The sequence below is a fragment of the Amblyomma americanum genome, chromosome 10 (genome assembly GCF_052857255.1).
Source record: "Amblyomma americanum isolate KBUSLIRL-KWMA chromosome 10, ASM5285725v1, whole genome shotgun sequence".
NCBI classification, from domain to species: domain Eukaryota; kingdom Metazoa; phylum Arthropoda; class Arachnida; order Ixodida; family Ixodidae; genus Amblyomma; species Amblyomma americanum.
The window spans coordinates 26,927,514-26,943,043 of record NC_135506.1 but is presented as its reverse complement, the minus strand read 5'-3'; the positions used below and the strand labels follow the sequence as shown (position 1 = coordinate 26,943,043).

The following is a 15,530-nucleotide window of genomic DNA, read 5'->3' as shown; positions in this document are numbered from 1 at the left end:
TCGAGAGATGGCGACACAAGCATAACGCTGTCGCCATGGCAACAGACGGCAGTTTCTGTTTCGGCTACGCGCGCCGCCGCCGCCAAGCAAAATTTGTTGTGCCGTTGCCAAATGCGGAGAGCAGTTTAGCAATTGCATAGTGTTTGATGAGCCTGAACGGAATCATTGATTAGGTGGTGCTGATATCTAGGAAGGAAGAATCAAGGGCGGCGCGTCTATTTTTTTCTCTTCGCTGAAGGCAGAGACGTCGCTACCCCGGACTGACCCAGCATGACCTAGCTCCTCCAAAAGAGATGTCGCAAAGTTCCCACAGCTGTGGTTGGAGTAAACAGTAGACGTGATCGAGGCATGAATCAGGTAAGTTTATATGCTTTACTGACAGAAACAGAGTATATTCTCACGGCTTTCGCCGTTTAAAATATCTAGAAAGTGCTAGTAGGCTGCTTAAAAAATGAACGTTATTATTGGTTTACTTCCTGATAAACAGATAGTTAAGTTTCGTGTTGCATACATATGACGAGTGTTTGTGTTCATAGATGACTGCACTGTGCTATCACAGTGGGAATTTCTAAGCGCTACACGTCCGTGAATACCCGCTTCTAATTGATAAGCTCCAGGACTCCGCCCTTTATCATCGTGGCCATTATGCGAACAAAGCTTCGAAAATAAATTGCAATAGACGGCTTCGAAATGCACCTAGATAATCTGAGGCGCTGTTTTTGAGCACTGAGTGCTTTTATAACGCTTACTTTTCGAGCGTCGCAGATTCCACGCAGCACACGTGTACGCTACAATCAATTCCGTCCGGATGACAAAGGTTCGTAATTAATAATTCTGATCGGCGACATCGAAGTTTGCACGCGTGAGAAATATGGCACAGATGCTACCTGTAGGTTTGCTTAAATATTTTCCCGTTGTATTTGCCGCTGTAGAACACACGTCAAGAAAATCGTTGTCGCACACAACGAAAAAAATAAAAACGAGAAAAGGAAAATATCATAACTCTTGGAAAACATCTCTAGACAATTTATAGACATTCTATGGACTGCTCGCTGAGATGTTGGGCAGGAAATACGAATGAAGATAAGAATATTTTAATAATTAAAAAAAAAGCACAGGCGATCATGCGATATGGGATGACAAATGCAAATCTGTGTTAGCAGCATTGGTTGAAAATTGCGCTTTTACATTGATCGCCTTCTCATTACTCCCTTGAATTGGACTTCAACGTCGTTTTTTCGTTCTTACGCTGTGTGGGCTTCTTGTGGGTGGAGATCTCTGGAAATTTGAGCCGGATGGTGGGTGTCACACAGACACACACAGCTTTGACAGTAAAAAGCCGTTATCTTTTGTTTACATTCGTCAGATAAACCTTAAAACAAAAGAATCAGTTCGATAACAACCGATCTATGCACTCCCGATGCATTCAATCCTTACAGTCTATTTTTTCTCAAGACTTTTTTTTATCTCGTGCACGTCGTATGCAATGCTGCTACGTATACGAATAATTCGGCAAAAAAATTAAACGCAAACGTTTGTTTATTTTTTTTTTCAAAGATGTTTATACACCATATAAACCTCAAAATTTCGCTCGCTTCGTTTTCCTGACCCGGCGCCCCCATCAAGGAACTTATTTCCCGCGTATACAGATCTGACACGTGAGACGACCCCTCTCTCAGACAAGAGAGACCCCGGTCACGTCTCATTAAAAGGCCGGTAGGGCCGATAACTTCCGACGTTGTCATGGCGACGTTTGTTGTCTTCATCGCAGGGCGTGGGCGTACACTTTTCAAAGCGCGTAGGTCTATATATTAAGAGGCTTCGCGAGCATTGCTCCAGCATAAAGGCGATATAGCTCGCATTAGGGGAGGATATCCGGTGGTTCGATATTTTGCTGGCGTTTCCTGTCCCAACCTGCCCGCCCTCTCGAGCGCTCTGTTTCAAGGAAAACAAATTTCTTTACAAGGTCACTTGTGTAAAATTGGCGAACACTGCACGTGCTCACGACGAAAGACACGGTTTTGCGTATCACTGTAAACGCCAATTGCCCTATAAGGGAGTAAAAGGTCCTCTAGATCACTCCCTTATGTAGGAAGGGTATGAATGACTAAAAAAATAAAAGTGCTGGCAACGGAAGCATATTCCAACTTAAGAATATATTGAGTTAATGCAGTTAGGAATGGAAGGAGACTTTTACCCGCGACAAAGGAGGTGTTATGGTCAGCAGAGAGATGAGATTAAACCTTGGTTGAAACCTTGGTAACTGCGAGAGCATAGGGGACTTTTTATTCTCGTGTCTTCCTTTCCTGTGTGCTGTGTTTTTGTGCGCTTCATCTACTCAAGCTATGAACCAACTTGCCCAAGAACGTGTTCTACTGAAAGACTTTTTATTTTGTGGTGTCGGTCAATGGAGATTATTAATTAATATTTTATCGCTTAAAGACATACATACATACATACATACATACATACATACATACATACATACATACATACATACATACATACATACATACATACATACATACATACATACATACATACATACATACATACATACATACATACATACATACATACATACATACATACATACATACATACATACATACATACATACATACATACATACATACATACATACATACATACATACATACACAAGCTGCCGCGGTGGCTCAGTGGTTATGGCGCTCGGCAGCTGGCCCGAAAGACGCGGGTTCGATATCCCGGCCGCGGCAGTCGAATTTCGATGGAGGCGAAATTATGGAGGCCCGTGTGCTGTGCGATGTCAGTGCACGTTAAAGAACCCCAGGTGGTTGAAATTTCCGGAGCCCTTCACTACTGCGCCTCTCATAGTCTGAGTCGCTTTGGGACGTTAAACCCCCGTAAATCGTAAACCAAACCACACACGCACGCACACACACACACACAGTTATGTTAAAGTATTTTTGGCTCTCTCATCAGCAAATACAAATGAGCATGTTTCACGAGGAAGGGAGGAAAGTAATTGTAGAACTCTCGCGGAGCACATCTCCGTTTGGGAAAGGATGAAGGCGTGTGTGGAAGCAAACAGGGAAAACAAGGCGCTGCAAAGGAGATCTCCGGATTAATTTTGATGACCTGAGGCTTATTACGGCCCTCATTTCTGGGGATGTCCGCATGCCCAGATAACTGGGGGTGACAAAGGGGTCAATGAGACAGGCAGTCGGGGGCTGATGAAGATTGTGACGAAAAGTGTTAGTCAAAAAACTTCGCTATCGATGTCCTGACAGGGAAACGCAAAAGATGAGGAAAACACTTGGTGATATCAAGGGCATGCGGCGATATCAATGGCAGCTGTACGCACAGGTCACCAGAGCAGATACGGCGCTGCCTTTTCTAGGCATCATACGCACTTCTGTCGTCACGTTTCCCTGACATAACTTATGTTAGCCTAAGCAACGCATATGTGAACTAAGTTACTCGGCCTCTTGGGTCAATTAACAGGACCTGCAACGGCTGGTCTGCTGCGCTGATCTAGCTGCTTCTGGGACCGGCATATCATGAGGTAATACAATTAGTTTATTTAAATGTTTCTGGGAATTAATCTCAGTCCTTAAAATGATCCTGAACGAGGCGTGTGTCAAGATTTCTGTGACAAACCGCCATCCTGGTCATCCTTGTGCTACACAGGTTCAGCGCCATTACAAGATTGAATCGCACATTATCCTCGTTTTCCGTCGAGTTGTAGCTGATTCCGCGGTGGTAAAGCAGAATATATTTCTCAATAGATTTTTGCAGGATGTTATGTGCCATCTAGGGACGGTATGTGTTCTTTTCTTCATTTCGTTACTTTTTATTTGCTTCTAGTTCCCTGGCTTACAAGGAACTGTGAGGTCGCAGAATTAATCAATATGGAACACACAGCAGCTAACTGGGCCCGAGGTCTCGTGCTGTCCGCACTCAAGGAAAAACATATAGGAAGTTTATAATGAAAATCAGGAAGTTTGTAATGACGTTTCTAGTGCCACAGAAAATCACAGTATTGTGGGCAAAAAAAAAATGAAGTGAATCATCCTTAACACTCTCGTGTACGTGTTATCAAACCCACAAAAACGCGCGTGCACATGAAAACTGACCGCTAAAAACCAAACGAACAGCAAGACAGTGAGTGCAATCTGGGGACGACACGTGTCCCCTTCTCACGATTAGACCATCTCGTGTTCAGTCTGACCTCTTTCCATATAAACTTTCCAGATAAGCCGCGAGCTGGGCTTATCGCAGTGCACGCGAAAGATGCTGTATATAGTCTCTATATGATCCCGACCCTACCGACCACTCCACTACCAAGATATGGCGCAGCTTGTCTGCGGCTGCCTGTTGAAGGAAGCCGCCAACCGTCTTCGTTATCAGTAATATCTTATCAGAAGCACCCGCGGCGCTTACGGCACTTTTACCACGGAAACAAACAAGCAACGCGCCGCAGGGACGGCTAAATATTTGCCCCCTGTTTTTCAGTGGCATTTCCTCCATCTTGTTCCGCTGCGTCCTCAGATTAGAATGAATGAATGAATGAATGAAAAACTTTATTGAATTCTTTTGGTCAGTTCCGGAGAGTCTCCTTGCAGCTGCGTCTTGGCGCTTGCCGCAGCCGCCGCCGCCGTCGGGGGCTCCTTAGCAAGGGTGGTCCCTCATTCCAGGGCTTCACTGGTCCTGGCCACCTCGCACGCGTGCTGCACCAATGCCCTTTGGGCGGTGAGCTCGCTGCTGGTGAGCAGGCCCTCCCATTGCTCCGCACTCGGGTTAGTCTGTTTGTGGAAGGTGTAGTTGTGTTTACACTCCCATGTGACGTAGCGGGAGACTTTAACGCCAAGAGTCCGAACTGGGGATACCCTCAGATTAGAGCACGCTCAGCGGCAAAAGACGAGGGCGCTCAAGGGGAGGTCAAACGACACAAACGGGGCCCTGACTTCCAACTGTTCATTCATAACGTCCGACCAATGTGGGCCAGCGACCTCCATGCAGTTCGGCATCCGATAACGCCTCCGATATTCAGTGCGGCGAGTGCTGCAAAGTCAGAGCACCGCATAAGCTGCTACTTTTGGGATCAATACCACATGCCCTGGAATTTCCTCAGTTTGTATCACCACAGAGGGGATGCGGTCACCGTTCTCTCGATAGGCACCCCCCTCTGCGGAGACAAAAACGCTAAGGCGCCCGTGTGCTGTGCGATGTCAGTGCACGTTAAAGATCCCCAGGTGGTCGAAATTATTCCGGAGCCCTCCACTACGGCACCTCTCTCTTCCTTTCTTCTTTCACTCCCTCCTTTACCCTTTCCTTACGGCGCGGTTCAGGTGTCCAACGATATATGAGACAGATACTGCCCCATTTCCTTTCCCCCAAAAAACCAATTAATATTAATAAGACAGGTTCAGCGCCTTTCGCGTTCCACTAAAGTGCGGATAACTTGTAAGAGGCTGTTCCTTTACAGCCATTCCCGCCTTCATGGATAGGCTTCGTTCGCGGTAAAGAAACCAGCACATGTGGGGCACAACACTATTGAGCCCACCCTATCGACAGTTATTTTTCTTGTTCTTTTTTGAAGAGTGCGCTAAGCAATCCTACACCATTAATGCACCCATGTACCCTTTAAATGTGCACGAGTGCAAGGGTGGAGCAGCTCCATGGGGTGCAAGGGTGTGTCATAATTCTAATGCTTATAAAGAGAGGTGGTCGGCAGGTTTTCGTAGGGACTGTACAATTTCTCTCTTAGAGCGCATACACCACAAAAACGACCAGCGTCCTTTAAAGCAGTCGGTACTTGTGAAACTGTAAAAGAAACAAGAGGCTCGTGAAGCTGGAGAGAAATGAGCAAAAGTGTGCACCTGTAACTATCACACCCCACCGTGTGGTTGCGGCAGCGATACTTTGTACTTTATTTCGAAGGTGCAAGCTAGGGTGCGAGTTATAAACACGGAGACGCACCGCTAAGGGTGCATTTTTTTGCGTTGTAGGGGGAGTAATGTAGTCACAGAGCTTAACACAGCAGCACTGGAACAAGAACTGGCTGTCGATAATGGGATCCGTGGTTGTTCCCACGCCGCGAATCACGTGACCACTTTGTGACAAATAAGAATGGAGCGCTGCCATGTTCACCGGAACACGTCGGCTGCGTTTTTATGGAGGCAAAGCGCTAAGGCGCCCGTGTGCTGTGCGATGTCAGTGCACGTTAAAGATCCCGAGGTGGTCGAAATTATTCTGGAGCCCTCCACTACGGCACCTCTTTCTTCCTTTCTTCTTTCATTCCCTCCTTTATCCCGTCCCTTACGGCGCGGTTCAGGTGCCCAATGATATATGAGACAGATACTGCGGCATTTCCTTTCCCCAAAAACCAATTATATATATATATATATATATATATATATATATATATATATATATATATATATATATACATATATATATATATATATATATATATATATATATATATATATATATATATAATTGGTTCACCGGCCGCCCGATGGAAGCGCGCCCTTTTTGCTGACTTGACCCAGCACTGCACTTCTGAGTCAGGAACTTCCTCACCTATGCGACGGCAAAAACTTAGGTTTTTTGAAACCCCGGGTGCTCCTATAATCGTATAATGGCTTCACGCTTGTTTTGCGTCACGTTAAGTTTACTACAGCAGATAGCGAGCCTTTTCTTGTATCATTGTGCAGTCATGCGATCCTGTTATAAGTTCAAGGCGCGGCTGTTCATGTATACGCACTAAAATTGGGGTCCCCTCTCCGCCTTCGATGTCTGCCACTGAATAGAACCGGGAATACCACTTTAGCGCAAACTTAACCTGGGTATATACTATCCGCGGCATATGAAACACGAGCACAAAAATTGCAGCTGGTAGGAAAGAATCCCTGGCGGTGTCAGTTCGCACTTTCAAACAGTGTTCTTCGCGCTTACAAAGTGACAATTAATTGCGCTACGTTATTTAATTTCGCTTAACTAAAATGTTCTTTTTTTGATGTTCTCGTTTGCGTGATCTCGTTCACAATACATTTGAGACTGACAGTGCATTCTACAGGGAACCTGCGCTGCCAAGGTGGCACTGCAATTGTTCCATTCGGCGACACAAAACTGCTTTTGTCAGCCGCTTGGGCCGCTGCAAACGCGAGAACACATTCTGCGTGATTAGATACCCGCGTTTGGCTGACAGCATTCGTTGCCTAGCTTCTCTCGCCGTAGCCCAGATAGCTGACGCACGCAACGTGCGCCTTCGACAGAGTGCGGAGGCTCACGCCAATAAGCGCCTGAAGGTGGCGCGGAAAAGTACTAATAGTACTATCCAAAATTGCTCGCTCTTCTCGCTAGGCAGTGTGTTATGGCGCTGCAATCGGCATCGCAAACTTCAGCGCAAGTTCCCCACGCACCAGGCACGTACACAAGCCTGCCCCCCACCCTGGAGCAAAATCCTGGCTACGTGCCTGCCTCATGCAAAGATAGCAGAATTGCAGACGTCAAGCGTGAAAAGACTTTTTCGTTCTTCTGTTCCAGCTCCCGCAGAACGTCGAAGGTTCTTCAAGCTACCCCTTAGCTACGTAGAAAAGTAATGGAAAATAACTGCGCTTGCGAGCGCGTGTGGGCTTGCCTATGGCTGCAGCGAGTATAGGGTTACCCCGCACAGAGGGGGAAGAAAGAAGCTCGACGGACATTAAACGAGGAAGGCTGAATGCGGCCGGAACGTGAGGCGGTGGCGCTACCAAAGAATGTGTAGGCGTATAGACCGGTTCGGGTTGCTCAGCACGTGATCTACCTACGGACGCTGTTGCAGGCTCAGTCTATGCGTGCCATCAGCAGTCTCTCATTTTCTTTTTGTCTGGGAGGAAGTTTTGCTCATCTTTAAGAGCACATAGAAAGAGCTATCATATGGAAGAGTACAAGAATTTTTTAACATCCAATCAAATAATGTTCTATTCAATTCAATAGCCGAATGAACCGTTCGATAGTGAAGTCATACCCAGCAATTATGGACAAAAGCATTTTTGAGCGGGAAACGTTTATAAACGCAGTTTTTTGCATATAATGCAAGATTTCACTATATAACAATCAATATATCCGCAGGTCTTGCATTTTTTTTTTGCTATTAATGTTTTTGTTTTCGTTAAAAACGTTCCTGATTGGTTTTCTATGGCATATTTAACTGATCCATCCATCATCTAACTGATCGATGCAAGCTATGGGAAAGCTTTATGGTTTATAATTTTTTGACGTTTAACGTCCTAGAGCGACTCAGGCTATGAGGGACGCCGTAGTGAAGGTCTCCGGAAATTTCGAAGGCCTTCACTACGGCGTTTTTCATATGCTGAGTTGCTTTGGGACGTTAAACCCCCATAATATATTGCTACGCATTGTAAGAATGGACCATTACCTTCAATATTTCCATAACAATGTCTTAAAACAATCCAATATTCAAAATTTTTGTCCAAGATTACTGGAGATGGTTGCTTTACAATATGACCGTCAAATTCACTTCAGTTTCCCCTTCAAGTATTTCGCGGATCCCTCAGTCTACTACGTCTGCAGTTTCATGACATTAGTAATTGTCACCTTCACGAGCAAGACTCAAGAACCTTTCGGAGGCCTAAAAAAACATTATTGCACTGCTTGTTGTAACGTAGAAATGATGTGGACCGGCAATACAACTGAGTATGAACCCGATTTTCTATGAGAGTTCCCCGGAAGACGTCGACGAAAACAGCAATGCCGTGAGAGCGCCAATATTTTCCCGCCTTTTCCCACGTACTTCGTTGCTTACCTTCGATACAAACAGTCCTGTTTTTCCAACGTCTACATCACCTCCGCCCCACGCGACTGTAGCAGTGACTCCACAGTGAATGCCACTGCTTCGCGCTGTTCTCGCTGTTCAAGCGATGTGCTGTAACGGGCAAATATATTATTCGAGGGTGAGATAAGAAATCAGCAGGTAACACTTATCTGTCCATGATGCATGCAACGGCTCCCAGGGATACGTGTTTGAACGCCAGCCTTGACTTCCCCTATCACGGTGTTGCATGCATCGGCAGAATCAGAAATATCCGGCTAATCAACGCCGCGTATAAGGCCGCATGAAATACTAACCTTTTTAGAGCGAAAGCTCTACTCTTCGCACTTGCCTTGCTTCTCTCTTGCCTTAATAATTAATAATTGGTTTTTGGGGAAAGGAAATGGCGCAGTATCTGTCTCATATATCGTTGGACACCTGAACCGCGCCGTAAGGGAAGGGATGAAGGAGGGAGTGAAAGAAGAAATAGGTGCCGTAGTGGAGGACTCCGGAATAATTTCGAACACCTGGGGATCTTTAACATGGACTGACATGGCGCAGCACACGGGCGCCTTAGCGTTTTGCCTCAATAAAAACGCAGTCGCCTTGTGTTGTGTCTTTTTTTCGCGCCTGTAACCAAAGATGAACAGTTACCAACTTGCCCCGCAAGACGTTCTCAAGGTCAAGTTTGGTGCGCGTTTGGCATTGAGCAGCCGGAGCTGAGGTGTGGCAAGTGGCATCATACCACGTGACTCGCTGCGGAGAGGCGCCGCAGCTGCGCTCTCTCGGAGCCTTGCCGTTGCTGTACCACGTGACTAGAGGGGGTATAACAGCCGCTTTGCTGGTGCTCGCTGAGTCTCGCCAAGGATGAGGCGCGCACCGGACCCGACTCCGGCGCCAAACCATGCGTAACCATGCTTATAACAGAGTTTTCGCTCAAATCACCAGGTTTGACAAGCGCTATAGCTCTACTAGTCTTTTTCCACGCAATTTCTCTGAGGGGAATGAGTTTTTATGGAGGAAAAACGCTAAGGCGCCCGTGTGCTGTGCGATGTCAGTGCACGTTAAAGATCCCCAGGTCGTCGAAATTATTCCGGAGCCATCCACTACGGCACCTCATCTTCCTTTCTTCTTTCACTCCCTCCTTTATCCCTTCTCTTACGGCGCGGTTCGGGTGTCCAACGATATATGAGACAGATACTGCGCCATTTCCTTTCCCCAAAAACCAATTATTATTATTATTATTATTATTATTATTATTATTATTATTATTATTATTATTATTATTATTATTATTATTATTATTATGAGTTTCCGGGTGAAGTGGCCTCTGTTGATCGAGACTCCCTTATTAGGTTAATAAATTAATTGTGATTTTACACCTCTTTCAGACAATTGCGGCGTGAAAAGATTGTTTCTACTTTCTGCATTACTTGTTTGTTTTGAAGCGAAAAGCTTCACTACGCTAGTCAACACCGCGTTTCGCGCGAGCCGGCGTATGTCGAAGCACTAGTGACGTCACGCACGGCGCAGGTGGCCGCCGCCGATTCCGTCGCCCATGGAGCCATGCCGTCGCCTGACCTTTCACCGCTCTCTCTCTCTCTCTCGCTCCCTAGTCACTACTGCGCATGCGCCACCAGTACCACCGAGCCACGGGTGTTCCGCCGCTGCACAGCGCCGCGCCTTTCCTCAAAATCCAAATTTCAATTTTCTCTTTCTTCTTTCCTTCCCTTTTTTATCCCTTCCTTTACGGCGCGGTTCGGGTGTCCACCGAGACATGTGAGACGCTTACTGTGCCATTTCCTTTCCTCAAAAACCAAACAAAACAAGTGAGCCGACGGCGTTCATGGAGTTCATTGGCGTTGACAACTTTGTAAACTCCGTTCATTTTCACGAAATGAAAGGCACATAACCGGCTCCATGGGTCAGTGGAGACCTCAATCTCGCTTTTCGCTTTGTATATCCTAGATTAGCTGGGCTAATCCATATAAATTTTTTCAGTCTTGTTGCATTGCTTCTGTGCTTCCCGCTCTCCAATTTTATTTTATTTTTTATCGCTCATAGTAGTGTACCGGCCCTTTACAGTTTGTTATGCTATATCCACTCCCCGGGTACAATATTTCAACCCTGCATCGCGTTCTGTAAACGAAAGGACTTACGGACGTCCGCTCATGTATTAACAGCGGATGCATAAGTGACAATCGGTGAACAATTATCAAAATGGCAGTGACGTCACACTTCTTTTTTATTTTCTCACGCGATGTCGGCCCGACCGCAATATCTGTCTCTCTCTTTCATTTCAGGACCATGTTCAAAGTCTCCCTTGGGATCCAGGAATTCCGTTATTTCACGCTTTGCTTCAACGAAAGCTGATTCTGCATTGGCGCGCAGGTAAGCCTCAGTCCCTTAACTTTTCAACTTTTTACATACATACATACATACATACATACATACATACATACATACATACATACATACATACATACATACATACATACATACATACATACATACATACATACATACGTACGTACGTACGTACGTACATACATACATACATACATACATACATACATACATACATACATACATACATACATACATACATACATACATACATACATACATACATACATACATACATACATACATACATACATACATACATACATACATACATACATACATACATACATACATACATACATACATACATACATACATACATACATACATACATACATATTTTATTTTTCAAGAAATTGGAAAGGTCTCCTGAGCAAAAAGCTATGAGCTTGACTAGGCGCAGAAGACCCTAGTACATGGCAGAAGCGTGCGTTTACAAAAAAGAGATAAATATTCCCCCAAAAAGTTCACAAATGAAACTGATCTATACTGTTTCCATAGCATGCATACACACAAGATTTAGCATACATGATGCATATCACAAAAAAAGAGATCTCACTTTGTATCCCTCTCCCTCTTGAATTTCAATCCTTGCGTGTTTTTCTCTTTGGCTTTTGTTTTTGATATAACGCAGCGCGCACAAGTTCGCATGGGTGTCCGTGGACAACGTCTCCCGCAGCCCAGCTCCCGCTTCGGCCACTAGATCACCTCACTCAAGCTGCCGGACATCGCACAGCTGGCGCTGACCCAAACGACACTTCAGATAGAAACACCTACAGGATATAAACGTCGGCCCAAGGTCCTTCGCAGCCCAAGAGCCGTCAAGAAACCGGTATATACGGAGAGCTGTTGCCGGTTCCGGCGTGTTTCTTGCGGTCGGCGGAACAACCCGTGTTTGAAGTGACGGCAGGACCATACCAAGGCGTACGCCCACAAGCCCTTACACTCCGACGGTTAAGTACCCCACATCGCATAAGGAAGCCGACCTCTTGTACTAGTTATTCCGGTTTTATCTGGATTCAGATGAATTTTCATCATTTTGCCTTCTTACGCCTGGAACGGCTTCACACCACCCCAGAAGGCTACTGTGTCGGGTTTTCGTCTCGCAAAGCTGTACCGACGCTCGGTGCATCTAAATGAGTAAGCTTAATTACAGGTGCACGTAGACATTTATATGTGTAATGTTCACACAGTCTTATACATGCACACTTCAGGTGGCACCCGATTTCCCGCTTCAGGCGCAGTATGAGCTTTACAGTGAAAGACTAATGTAGTTAGCTTCACTTTGCTCTCGAAGTCAAAATTTCTTGCTTTCCTTAAGCTTGTACATCTTCCATGAGGTCGGCGGAAACGTAGGTTTTCGTGTTCAGGAACTGTACATGTTTCTTTATTGTTGCTCTGGTTGAACTGAACCCTTAAGCTACTCAGAGACATTTTGGTAATCAGAGTTCGTTTTACCAAATGAAATACTTAAATACGACGCATCTAAACAAGCGAAAAAAATGTCCTGTAACGACAAAATCATTGAATAAGGTAAATCGTGTCTGACGCAAGAACGCCTTCAGAGCAGCGGAAGCTGGCTCCATGCTTTAAGCATGCATTCACAGTGCCAATCGTTAAAAAACATACTTGAAAATTTAACATTCCGGGATATTATCTTTTTCGGTAAAAGGCACTTGCACAGCGAGCAATAAATTAGGTGAGATTCATGTGATAGGACGTAAAGAATTGTACATATACCTTATCCAAAGCTGCTTGCCGATTTCAAGGTTAGTCTGCACGATCGCCTGCACTTATATACTATATCCCGGAGCCTAGAAATCAAAACGAGGGCGGGTTTTGTTCTGCGAAAAAGAAGCAAGTCAAACAAGCAAAACCGGCAGCAAAAGGTGATTGGGAACATGTCACACGTGACTGCGTTTCTTCCGGCAATCAAAACGATAAGTACAACTACACCACCTCAGAAACATTATGAAAGTAATCTTCAGTAATTGGTTGATACGAGGGTGTTGTTGCGGGCTAGTTGGACTAACAGTGCTTAAAAGGGAACAGCGCAAACACAGGACGAAGAGACGTTGATACGAGGCTACAAACTTTCTTTTCTCTGCTCGATTATTCACATGTAACGACGTAATTAGATATTCTTGACGCGTAAAAATCCTCACCCTGATTAGGCCATGAGATCGAAAAAATAATGGTGTCCCATCTGTGGTACTTCAGGACCCTGGTCTGTAGTCGGCCTACCGTCTCGCTTAGCTCATTTTATGGAGCGACTGCTTTAGTTGAACCCTTTAAACGTGTTCGATCCTCGGATCTGGACAGCGTTCTATTTAACGCAAACATTTCGTAGCTGCAGTCCACCCTCTTACGTGGATTTTAATTAAAAACATAGCCTCGTTTAAAGCCTACCACACCCTGTACCACTACAGGAGCCACACTGCATCAATGTGCAGTACATGCATGAACGTGCCGTGCGAACATTCCCAATGCTCGTTGAACGCACCCTCCGTTAAATTCATGGATACCTGCTCATGCCGATATCAATAAGCTCTCGGCACCTCAGGACACCAGTAATTCAGCACAGGTGCACCACTCATGAAGTGAGAATAACTTGCACTAGGCAGCTGACGCTAGTCCTTACAAGACCGAATCAAGGTAGATAGCTTCGACAGCTACGTAACTCAACGACCGTTGATACTGTCTCTATGAAAGCAGTTATTATCACCATCGACAGTAGCATGAACCGAACTATCTCAACGGAAAGGAGTAAAAGGGAAGTAAGCTGCCCTCTAGCGTACTTCCTTTTATGAAAGGGTGTGCGCTTGAGGACCAGCTTACTCCTTTTCTTTACTCCCATGTATAAAGCGTAAACTTGACTTGCATCGGTACGGCACCACATTCTAATCACAGACTACTCCATCCGAAAACAGGAGCTGCTATAAGATATAAAAATACAGGTGGCGCCCTGAACCGGCCGATCTCCCAAGTAAATTGTGTGCATCGACACAGATACTTCTCGCGGATCTCCGAGGCTATGTCACACTACCTTTCACTTCAAAACGGTAGCAACCCATCGTTTTCGGAAAAAAAAAAAAACATCACGAGTTTAATCGACTGGCAGGAAGATTTTGAAATCCCATTTTATCGGCGGTAAACTGCGCATTTTGCTGCCGCACGAACGTCAATGCAGCCATATTAGAGTCAGATAGTCAATCTTTACTTAGAACAATAATTGCATGGCGTTGTCCTTCTCAGTGTCACTTAACTCCACTATTGAACAGGGGCCTCTTTGACCTCTGTGCCCTTACTTCACTGGAAATTTTCTGACCCCATCTCTCTTCCTATATTCCTCCGATACAGCTCACATACGCGATGAGGCCAGATTCACTAGACACATTAGCATACCGTGTACCGTGTTATCGTTACCGGTACCAGTACCGGGAGACCACACGAACCCAATGCGCATGAGCAAATCACCTTATCACCTTGACGGCACCAGATGGCGCCAGGTACCCGGCAGCTGCGCGCGCGTGCCTGCCGTTACAGTGAACTAGAATACTGCCGTGCCGGGACAAATCAAAGCGTGCGGACTGGCGGTGGGTGGGCTGCCGGTACTCCGGGTAACACAGTACACGGTATGCTAAAGGTGTCTAATGCTAAATGTGTCTAAAGGTGTCTAATAGACACATTTAGCTTACCATGCACCGTGTTACCATTACCGGAGTACTGGGAGACGGCCCGCCACCGGTGAGCGCACTGATTTGTCCCGACACGGCAGGCGCGCACGTAGCTGCCGGGTACCTGACGCCATCTGGCGCCCTAAAGCCGATCTACGCACGCGCATTGGCTGCGCGCGAGCTCCCGGAACTCCGGTACACTTAACGGTAACATGGTACATGGTATGCTAAAGGTGTCTATTATGTAGTACGTGTCCCACTCGGCAGACGGTTCGCCAGCCTTAACTGCAGCCCGCGATTGTTTTCGCATGAGCTACGCAGCACGCTATGCATAGCGTCTTTTCAATGGCGCAGCTGTTCTACGAGCACTTTTGACCTGCTGTCTGTCGTCAGCGCAGGGCGGTGTCTCCCGCACACGTGCCGTTCGGTACGAAACGTGAATTCTCAGGAATCTGCCATATCCAAAGAGGTGCACGTCGTCGCTCTCCCCAAGTTTCCCGGAGGTGGCGACGTGTGGCCAACTCATAGCTTTGAGCCGATAGAAACAAACGGCTATAGTGTGCGGCTTTCTGTGGCTATGCCTGTACATATATAGTGGTGCTTGGTGTCCGCATGTGGCATTTTCTGTGTGCGTGCGTATG

General features: G+C 45.9%; 1 long non-coding RNA gene across 1 annotated transcript; it reads left to right on the top strand.

Moving 5' to 3' along the window:
* Positions 1–218: 218 nt before the first annotated feature.
* On the top strand, positions 219–11,979 carry LOC144107074 (uncharacterized). Its single transcript, XR_013309212.1, has 3 exons — positions 219–357; positions 11,110–11,197; positions 11,847–11,979. It is a non-coding gene; the product is annotated as an uncharacterized LOC144107074 (long non-coding RNA).
* The last annotated feature ends 3,551 nt before the right edge of the window (positions 11,980–15,530 follow it).